Source organism: Brachycentrus maculatus, unplaced genomic scaffold, assembly GCF_059751285.1.
Source record: "Brachycentrus maculatus isolate JH-2025_06_01 unplaced genomic scaffold, ASM5975128v1 h1tg000105l, whole genome shotgun sequence".
Classification (NCBI taxonomy): domain Eukaryota; kingdom Metazoa; phylum Arthropoda; class Insecta; order Trichoptera; family Brachycentridae; genus Brachycentrus; species Brachycentrus maculatus.
Window position 1 is genome coordinate 77,501 of NW_028280859.1, and position 12,042 is coordinate 89,542.

Sequence of the window (12,042 nt, forward strand, 5' to 3'; positions counted from 1 at the left end):
CTGTGTTATTTTAAATATTTGAAATTATTCCTTTGTAGATATATTATTTATATATACATGTGTATGGGTGAAATATTGATAAATTAAATTCCCATGTTTTTTAACTACCTTAACAACTTATTACTTATTTATTTATTTAGAACTATTATTCCTACTATTACTATGATCATGCGATTTCTCTGTAAGTGTAGGGGCAGAGAGGATGGAAAGGTCTTTTCTGACATAAATGCCAAATTATTTACACCGCTGTTATTTATGCTGTAATTTAATATTTTTCATAGAGAGTCATATAAATTTTCTTTTATAAATTAATTATTTTTTGTATTATTAAATATCTACTCAAGTAGGCAATCATATTGTCTTTAATTGATCAAGGTGAGAATGTAACATATGAAGTTTATGGGACATTCTTCAGCCATAATTTAAACGCTTTTTTCGTTCATTTTTTCATAATTGTTAGCACTGTTGTTACTAAAAAAAACATGAACTACTACTTGAAGACTCTATGCGTGTTTTTTGTGACAAATTGGCTTCATTAGCTTCGCAAAGCGTAAAATTTGTTACCAAAGCATTTTTTTTATTATTACTTTAATAAATTTGTCGCAAATAAAACAGAATGAATAAACATGCTATTAACACTATCTTGATGCCATTTTCTAACTTAAAAATAATCGAAGGTGATTATTACAGCTATGATAGATAAGTACACACCCACAATTGTACCATTTACAAATAATATGAAATTTTCTTTCGGGTTTATCAAAGTGCTACCAACTGTTTCGCATAAAATCAATTAAAATCTTTAAAACCTTCTTATCGACGTAAATCAGACAAAAAACTTTAACAGCTTAAAATGGATTTTTTTTCCTAACGTCTAGAATCGGAATCCAAGCATGAGAACAGAAACCCAAAAAAAAGTTTTTTTATTGACTAGTGTAATTTAAGTAAAAAAATAATAAGTTAAAAGATATTTTTACGCATTATATGCTGGTAGCATTTTATTATTTCTTTTCTTTGTTTTTTAAAAAAAAATCGTGAGAACGAGTAAATAGACCTGATCAATATTCCAGATTTAAGTTTATACTTTAAATTGTTTTGCTTTTTTGTAAATGTCTTTGGATGTAACAAATGAGGCGGCGTTTTTTGAGATATTTTTTTATCGTATGGATGAACGCTGAATTATTTAATATTGAATATAGAGAATTGAGTTATTTCAACTGGATGAGGTTAGGATATACATAGAAAGTATGGATGGGTCATATATCTATTTTTCAGTGTAATAATTTGATAGCAAGTTTGACAAAAAATAGGGGTTTTTGCGAGTTCAGCATGTAGAGAGCAAATTACGTCACCCGATTCATCGTATCCAGATTATCTATGTAGATTCTAGATCATCTGGTTACTAGTAATGAGTACCTATCTAACAGAGCTGCGTGCTCTCTAAATGAGAGTCGAGTATTATATATTCTAGATTCTAGATTGTATAATACTCTACTCGCATTGAGAAATCACGCAGCTGTATTAAAGAGCTACTCATCACTTAAATATTTGAAAATTAATAATCAGTGTATAATGACTCCTGTTATAATTTAAACAAATAATTCAATAAAACAATAAAGGAATCAGAGTATTATATTTTAGTTTAAAAGAAAACAAGAACCATTTTTATTTTGAACTGCCCTATCAAAACTATTATTTAGAATCTCTTTTTCACAGAATGTAGAAAAAATATTCATTCCTTTAAACGATTTATGATACAAAATTACTTGGTACACTATACAAAAAGCAATTATCTTAAAAAAAAACGGGTAGAATTTACTGAGTAGTTAAAAAGCAATTATCTTTAAAAAAACGGGTAGAATTTACTGAGTAGTTAATATTAAAATCAACGAAAAGAATTTTATGAAACTAAAAGAGTCTTTTAAAATAGAAGCACACTATTTAACAATTTAAATTTAAGATAAAACGAATATTATTTAGTGTATTTATATAGGATGTTTTATTAAGAGGAATACAAATTCAAATTTCCTGCAATAAATTGAAGGTGTCACCCGCCGTGTGGCATGTTACGCTATCTTGTTGAAACCACAGCTTTGTCGCATCAATGCCATTCAACTGAGCTACGAAGAAGTCAGTAATCATGTTTTTGTAGCGCTCTCCATTGACCGTAACATTTTTGCCTTGCAACGTCTTTAAAAAAAAAGTGAGCCAATGATTCCACCTGCCCATAAAGCACACCAAACAGTGACCTTCAATGGATAAAAGGGAGTCTCGACATAGGCTTCTGGGTTTTTTCAACTCCAATTTTTGCTTTTCTGCTCATTGAGATAGCCATTTCACCAAAAATGTGCCTCATCAGTGAACAAAATTAAAAAGAGGATAAAGCTGAATATTGTTTTCGGCCCATTCACCGAACGATGGTCATTCAGTCTATTCATTGTGAAATGGCCAAATGTACTCACTACAAATTAACTGTTAACTGTCAAATTGACAGTTGGTAGAAACAATGTTGCCAGTTTCAAAAGCCAAACGTCTAAAGAACACCCTATAAAACGTTTTCGGCTGTTAGTAATCCATGTAAGAAGATAATAACAATTAATAGCTTTTCTCACATTAATTTTCTTAGACCAGCAACCATCCAGCGATGATATCTACAAACAAGCGGGAGTTGATAACCGCAATAGTATATAAATATACTAACGTAAAATCGGATACAAAATCGTAAAACTTGAACTAATCTAACCTTGACTTCCTATAATTAACGGACTGGTTAAGCCCGCTTCGATCAGATACGGTGATTTAAGCAGAAGCGCCTCTCAACCTCCTTTACAGTATTTTAAAGTATATAAATAGACAAATTAGACCATAAAAGATAAATTTTAGATTTGACCCGTTTAAAAACTTTTTGTTTATAATTTTGTTCGATTCGTCATGGGCATTGGTAAAATCTGCTGTAATTTTCATTGAGATAGCATTTAAATACGTTTATGAATAGGAAAATCTTATTTAAAAGTGAGCTATAGCACCTATTTTTAGTGCGATAGCCCACTTTCTATTACTGACTAACCATCACGCCGCTTCCCCGCAGAGGTTGGCAGAAAGGATTGAACGCTACACCACTCAATATTTGCAAATATTCTTAACCTTTTTCACTTATTTTGATTCCTAATTGATTCCTAACCTGACCGCTTTTAAGCCTTTGAATAATTAACCTTAATCTTATTAATGTTGGACCCATACCTAAAACAATATTATTCAACCATAATTCATTATTATTAAATTAATATTAAATGTTCGAGAAGTGGTGAAATTAAACTGTTGAAGTCTAAGCTGATTGAGTGGTTCGGATGTAAATTAGGAAGCCCAAGTCAATAAATTTCTAATGAAAGATATTCGAATATGTAAATGGTAAGTTATTTTAATATTTTTATTGCTAATGAATTAACATAAATTACTTACTTAATCGGTAGAAAGTTTTAACGTACGTCCCATACCTAAAATAATATTTTAAACGTATTTCCTCATTGTAAAATGTACTATTTTTCACCAGTTATTAATAACCACCTTTCACCTATCATTCGGGCCCAACGTTTTTGATCAAGCTAATATGATATTTAATATCTTTTGCATTGATTATTATAATTATATGTAAAAATTTATTAGGGAATAATATTTATTATAATTCAATATTAATTCATACATCATACCTTTTTGGAAATTTTAAAACTTAATACTTTAAATATAATAATTTTAAAAATCCTAATTTATAGCAGTCTAATATAGTTGACCTGACTGGTTATCTCGAAACCATTCGTCGTGGGGTAATGCGGTTGAGTGGTATTACACATTGTGAAAAATGAATGTTACGAGTACGAAGAGTGTTGAATAATGAAGAATTTATGCACTGGTTTATTTTACTTAATACTTTAGAACTTGGTTCAAATCCGAGATAAAATAACAAATTTCAGCGTGAGTGGAAAGGAATGTTAAAAATACCCTGCTATCAGCGTATTGAGAACTTCCACAAAGTAACAACTTTTAATGAGGAAAAATCAAAATTGAAGGGATAAAAGTTTCTTTATATAAGACTTGGTTATTCATTTCAACTTTTAATCTAACATTTGCTCCAGGGCGCGATCTTTATTGGACGATTTTGTAACGACGCATTTAACATTTTTCATTTTTATGGTCGCATTTATATATATATATATATATATATATATATATATATATATATATATATATATATATATATATATATATATATATATATATATGGGGTGTGCTTGGAGTATGAAGTGAATATATAACCTCTCTACTCAAATGTCAACCTCACCTGCATGTGGTGCACCCTGCTACGCTGACGAGGCTCTGACGACCGAGAGTCTCCCGGAATAAGGAGGCACCTCTACAAAGCCAACGGTCTTTGGGGCGGATGAGCTAAGTAGAGTGGGGCAATCTCTTGTCCCCAAGGTGGGAAACTGCCTTGAAAGGGCGGATGAACCAAACAATGTCAACGGCTTGAGGATGCAGAAGGCCAGAGGGATACCACTGCATTAAAGATCCTCAGGATTCCCTAACCCTGGTTAGCCATAAATGTCGATCAACAACTTAAGACTTACTGATCATGGACCTCGGACCCCAAGATCCGGCAGGAGAAGGAACAAGGCTTCTCAGGTCGTCAACCAGCGAAACCCTTGTGACAACAAATTCAACATTGGTACTTGGAATGTTAGAACCATGCTACAACCGAGCAAAATCGAAGAAATCTCACAACAAATGACACAAGCAAAATTAGATATCCTAGGTATCTCTGAAACAAGATGGGCGGGAAATGGCGATTATGTCAAAGACGACTTGAGAATAATTCATAGTGGATGTGAAAAAAGAGGCAGCAAATGTGTAGCAATCATTCTGAAAGGTGGATGGAAGAACAGCGTCCTTAACACTTTTCACGTAAATGAAAGAATCATTATGATAAAGCTACAAGCCCAGCCCACAGACATGTACGTCATACAAGTGTATTTTCCAACATCAAGCTGCAACGAAGAAGAAATTGACACCATGAACGAACAACTTGAGGAGCTGCTGAGACTTACCGAAAACAAATCAAATGTGATTATTATGGGAGACTTCAACGCCTCAGTCGGAAGTCAAACAACTGATCAAGAATGTATCGGAAAGTTTGGTTTAGGAAATATGAATGAAAGAGGAGAAAAAATGATAGAATTTTGCAAGCAGTCCGAGATGATCGTCACCAACACAATGTACGAAGTCCCCAAGAGAAGGAGGTACACGTGGAAGGCCCCCGGAGACACGAGGAGATATCAAATTGATTACATTCTAGTAAAGAAAAAATATAGAAATCAAATACGATCTAGTCACTCATACCCTGGAAATCAAATAGATAGTGATCACACTCTAGTCAAAGCGGTATGCAATATTAGATTTAAGAAAATAATCATGGCCAAGAAAAAGCACTGGTGTTTGGAAAAATTAAAAGATATAAAATTAGTAAAAGACTTCCAATCAACTCTAGTAAAGATTAATAATGAGATAGAACCAACTTCTTGGGAGACAATGAAAAAAAACATCAATGCAGCATGTGACGAAAGTATAGGGAAAAACGTCCTAGAACCCAGGAAACCATGGATGAATCAACAAATACTAGAATTAATCAAGGAAAGAAACAAACTAAGGAGTAAAGATTATGTCAAATACAAATGGATCAAAAATCAAATCACAGACCAATGTCGCAATGCAAAAAATGAATGGTTACGTGAAAACTGTAAAGAAATCGAAAGCCTACTACACAAAAATAATATCGATAAAGCATATAACAGAGTTAAAAGCCTAGAATATACACCTAAAACAAAGAGCAATATTGTTAAAGACAAAAACGGAAACCTATTATTTGAAAATGAAAAGGTAGCTGAGCGATGGAAGGAATATCTAGAAGATCTGTACTGTGGAAATGATATCGAAGACGAAAGGATTTATTTGGAACCAGAAGAAGAAGTAGATCCCGATTGCAAAGGACCACCCTTGACAAGGGCTGAATTCGATTTTGCAGTGAAGGCCTTAACGGATAGAAAAGCAACTGGGATAGATGATATACCTGCTGAGGTTTTAAAGAATGTAAACGAACGGACGAAGACAGCACTATATAACATCATAAGTGAGTGCTATGAAAAGGGAAAATTGCCCAACGACTTCGTAAAGAGTAAGTCTATAACAATACCTAAAAAGGGAAATGCAGCAGACTGCAACAACTATAGAACCATAACACTTCTATCCCACGCATCCAAAGTGCTCCTGAACACTATAAAGGGCAGGTTGAAAAAGAAAGTGGAGGAACAGCTTGGAGAGGATCAGTTTGGTTTTAGAAGTGGAGTGGGAACACGAGAGGCAATTTTGGCACTGAGACAGATACTGGAAACACGACTGGATGTGAATCTTATAACATACACGACCTTTATAGACTTAGAGAAGGCTTTTGATAGAGTGGATTGGTACCTCTTGTTTAAAGTCATGAAGAAAAGAGGAATTGATTGGAAGGACAGAAGAACCATCCTCAAATTGTACAAGGACCAATCCACTCTCATAGATATTAATGGTTCCTCAAAAGAAGCCAAGATAAGAAAAGGTGTGAGACAGGGTTGTCCGCTGTCACCCTATCTATTCAATTTGTTCATAGAGGAGGCCATTGAAGAGTTGAAGGAAAAAACAAATGGAGTAAAAATAAACGGTCAACAAATACATTGTATAAGATTCGCTGATGACATCGCCCTGATAGCAGAGGACGAGAGTGACATGAACCACATGTTAAACACTCTCTCTAATGCTCTGGATAAGTTCCATTTGAAAATTAATGCCGCCAAAACAAAATCAATGATCGTTGAAAAAGAGCAATCTGACCTCCATCCAACAATACTTCTCGGAAATAGAGTAATTCAACAGTTGGATCAATTCTGTTATCTGGGTAGCACGCTAACATATAACAATAAATGTACCCTAGACATAAAAAAGAGGATAACGCTAGCCAAGCAAACTTTTATGAAAAAGTACAGCCTCCTATCAAACAAACATTTAAAAATTGAAGTAAGAAAAGGATTCATAAAGGCTTTTGTTTGGAGTGTTTTGTTGTATGGGTGTGAAACCTGGACCATCCAAAAGTACGAAAAAGACCGGCTTGAAGCATTTCAGATGTGGGTTTGGAGGAAGATGACCAAAACATCATGGGTCGCAAGGAAGTCCAACGAAAAGGTGTTGCAGGACGTAAAAGAAAGAAGAGAGCTTATAAATCATATTTTGAAGAGGAAGGCCAAGCTAATAGGGCACTCAATTAGACATAGCACCTTTCTTAGCAACATCTTCGAAGGAAGAATCTTGGGAAAACGAACAAGAGGCCGCCCAAGAACTTCATACTTCCAGGATATATATATATAAATATATATATATATATATATATATATATATATATATATATATATATATATATATATATATATATATATATATATATATATATATATATATATATATATATATATATATATATATATATATATATATATATATATATATATATATATATATATATATATATATATATATATATATATATATATATATATATATATATATATATATATATATATATATATATATATATATATATATATATATATATATATATATATATATATATATATATATATATATATATATATATATATATATATATATATATATATATATATATATATATATATATATATATATATATATATATATATATATATATATATATATATATATATATATATATATATATATATATATATATATATATATATATATATATATATATAAACATAAAGGGTCCGCCAAATAACTTTTTTTTTTTGAAAATGCTATAAAAAAAAAACTAACTAGCTTCGGCTGTGTGGCACGTAGCGCCGTCCTGTTGAAACCAAATGTTGCCAATATCCTCCTCTTCAATTTTTGCGAACAAAAATCCGTTCAACATGGCCCGATAACGATCGCCATTGACTGTAACGGCCACTCCTTGCTCATTTTCAAAGAAAAATGGCCCAATTATGCCTCTGGACCAAAATCCGCACCAAACAGTGACTCGTTTTGGGTGTACCGGCTTTTCAATGTATGCGTGCGGGTTTTCTGTGCCCCAAATACGACAATTTTGCTTGTTTACATACCCGCCAAGATCAAAATGAGCTTCATCCGAAAAGATGATTTTTTTGGCAAAATCGGCATCTTCTGTAAGTCGATCGCAGGCCCACTCAGCGAAGCGAAAACGCATTGGATGGTCAGTTGGCTTCAACTCCTGAACCAATTGGACTTTGTATGGCGTCATACCAAGGTCTTTATGCAAAATTCGTCTCAATGATGTCTCCGAAATGTTCAATTGTTGAGAACGACGGTGAATTGATGTTGATGGCGCTTCACGCACACTTTCTGCCACAACATCGATATTCTCGGGTGTACGCACTGTTTTTGGCTTTTCACGCTTTGGTTTATCGATGAGGATGCCAGTTTCTTTCACTTTTTTCACAAGATAACGAACATACGGAGCTGACGGTGCTTCTCTTCTTCCAAAAACCGTACGCAATTTTCGCACACATTCTGCAACATTACCATGATTTTCAAAGTAATGTCGCAATATTTCCCAGCGTTGTTCAAGCGTATACACAACCATATTCGCTCAGCGGAAGGATAAAACTAATTATCTGTCAAATCAGACATGAGCTAAGTGTTACCATTCACGAAATAAGCACTAGTTGAAAAAAAAAACTTTAGATGGCGGACCCTATATATAGAATTTTATATATTTATATATAGAATTTGCAAATCACATAATAGATACAAATCACTCATTCCACTTTCATAAATGAAAAATGTTAAATGCGTCGTTACAAAATCGTCCAATAAAGATCGCGCCCTGGAGCAAATGTTAGATTAAAAGTTGAAATGAATAACCAAGTCTTATATAAAGAAACTTTTATCCCTTCAATTTTGAATTTTCCATTTTGACATTTTTTTAATCCAATTTTTTGACGCAGTAGGACACAGTAACTACAGTATCTACTCAATGAATTAGGGCCGCCCATTATTTTTTAGAATACTCTGAAATCTTTTGGATTATTATATTTATTTTACATAAATACTTTAAGTTTTCTATTGACATCTAATATCATGTATATTACCTTCAATAATATGTAAAATATACCTGGATTATTTAAGCCTTTACAAAATTTCAAACCCTTTTTCTGAGAAAGGTCCCTAATTAGCACAGGTAGACAGATGGTTGAAAGTTCAAAAAATAGTCCTATCTCATTTATTAGTGAAGTTTCTTGAGTTCTGGTTGTTGTTTTGTTCAGAGAGGTTATATAGTTATCGTGTCTTGTGAAAAAAACTTAATTTTTAATTTTAGTTAATAAAGTATTTTTTTTTTTTTGTAAACACAAGTGTTTTTTTTGAAAAGGACAAAATGGGAAAAAGTAAAGCCATTTCTGAGGAAAAAAAGTCTAGTGTTATAGTGCTACTGAAATTAGAAATACTATCTAATAGAGAAATTTCAAAAAAAGAAAACGTTTCTCGTCAAACAGTGGACAGAATTTCAAAATAAATAAAAAATCAGTCACCCGCCACCAGCAATCGGCGAAAGAACTGTCGTAGGATTAGAAAAACAACACCGAGGACTGATCGAAAAATCGTTCAAAGTGCCTAAGAAAACCGTAGTGCATCAGCAAAAACATTAAAAATAAAATTGGAAGAAGAGGGTATAAATATATCGGTATCAACACTGAGGCGACGTCTTTACGAAGTAAATCTGAAATGCAGGCGCCCTGTAAAAGTACCAAAATTGACACCACGAATGAAAGCGGATCGATTCAAATGGGCCAGGCTACATCGAAATTACTCGGTAGATGATTGGAAAAAGGTATTTATTTAAATTGAATTTTCAACATATCATTTTAGTAAATAAACTTATATATTTGAATTAAACTTAAATTATCATTATTTTTCAGGTCATCTTTAGTGATGAGTGCCGGTTAGAAGCCGTGACAGAGAGCCGTCGATTCGTCAGGAGAACACCAATGGAACGTTACAATGAGGCCTGTGTGGTAAAAGTTATCAAACACCCCCCTGCAACAATGATATGGTCATGTATTATTAACAATTTACCTGGGCCGTTGTTTTTCGTGGAAGGAACAATGAACCAAAATTCCTATAAGCAGGTCCTTGAACGAATTTTATTGCCCTTCTACCATACACTCGACCCAACAGAAGGTCCATACACCTTCATACAGGATGGGGCACCTTGCCACCGGGCTAAATCAATAATAAAATTTTTGTCTAACAAAAATCTGCCTTTACTCTCCTGGCCTGGAAATTCTCCGGACCTTAATCCTATAGAAAACGTATGGAGCATGTTAAAAAATAAGGTTTACTCATTTCCAAATCTGACAGTAGACTGTCTAAAAAAAATATTCAAAAAATTTGGTCAGAAGACGAAGAAATAAAAAACATGATAAAACAGTGCATTTTAAGTATGCCAAAAAGAATTGAGGCAGTTATTTCTGCCAAAGGTGGAAATACTAAATACTTACTATATTTATATGAAAATATATGCATAATTTAAGCCTAATAAAGTGTTCATGTGTAAATAAAATTCAATGTTGTTTTATTCAAGGTTTTCTCTGAGTTATTCCTGTTTGAATTGAGAAATTGCGCGAAATTCCGCGTGGCCCTAATTCATTGAGTAGATACTGTATAAATACTTACTGGAATGTGGGACGCATTACTTATTCAAATAATCATAAAATATAATATTTGTATTAGTGTGCACAAAACCATCAGACCATTTTACTTATAAAACATCATAAGCATCATCTCTTTAAAAAAATGATGTCTATAGAAATGTAAAAAATCTAAAGAAAAAAACAAGTATTTCAAAATAAAACATTAATTCAGTCATCTATCGACAAAAGTACTGCGCTGGTATTTTTTCGAAAAAATGTTTGAGACTTGAATGACTTACCTCCGCGTTTCGAGCACAGATGGCAGTAATTACTGCAATTTTTAGCATACATACATATTTAGGAAAATTAATATAAGCAATAAAATATATACTTAAGTTTATTTGGTTTGAGTTGAATACAATAAAATCATAATCAGTGATATTTTAAAGCTTAAAGCAGATAGTGGCTCGTAGCATGTCATCAAGGAAATTTACCAAAAAATGTTTGCTGGCGATTCCTATATCACAAAATTATGTCATGTCTTGAACATGAAAACGTTTTTTTATGTGTGCATAGGTGTGTTTACATGTGTTTTATATATTGATAATTGATTAAAAAAAATAAAAAAAGGACAATATAATTATTCAAGTTCTCTGAAGCAAACATGGCTCCCATGTTCTTACAAATATTGCAGCCACATGTTGATGACAGTTGTGTTGAATAAAAATGAGGATTCGTCGCCAGTTTTATGTGTTTCAAAAAGATGAAGGAATACTCTTATTTATGATGTTTATAATAATAATAAAACCCTTATCCGCACCCCAATGGTGCATAGGGCACTGTGTCATATAAACACAGTTTTATCTTGTTCGTTTACACATGAAGGAAGGGTGATCAGCCCTCCGCTTCAGGTACCAGTCCATGGTAATATTGAATAAATATTACAGTGAAAAAATCACTTATATTTATTTTACCCCCCTTGGGAATTGATCCCGGGACCTCCAGAACGGTAGCCGAGCGCGCCGACCATTACACTACGGAGGCGGACTAAAATGATGTTTATAGAAAGTAAAATTAGATTTTTAACAAAGTTATGGGTTTTCAAAAATTCTCAAAATTTGACTGTTTTTGTATGCAATGAATATGTTATTAATACATTTGGCAATATTTTATTTGAATATGTATCCATTTTGAAATTTAATATTTTCTTTGTAAAAATCACAAGATATGTAAATTAACATTGTAATACATGTTTAGGTGCACTCAACATCATCAT

At 32.6% G+C, this 12,042-nt stretch overlaps 1 protein-coding gene across 3 annotated transcripts in view; it reads right to left on the reverse strand.

Moving 5' to 3' along the window:
• The window catches only part of LOC148310099 (lysosomal alpha-glucosidase-like), a 65,626-nt gene that overhangs the window by 40,293 nt on the left and 13,291 nt on the right, over window positions 1-12,042 (reverse strand). The window lies entirely within an intron of this gene.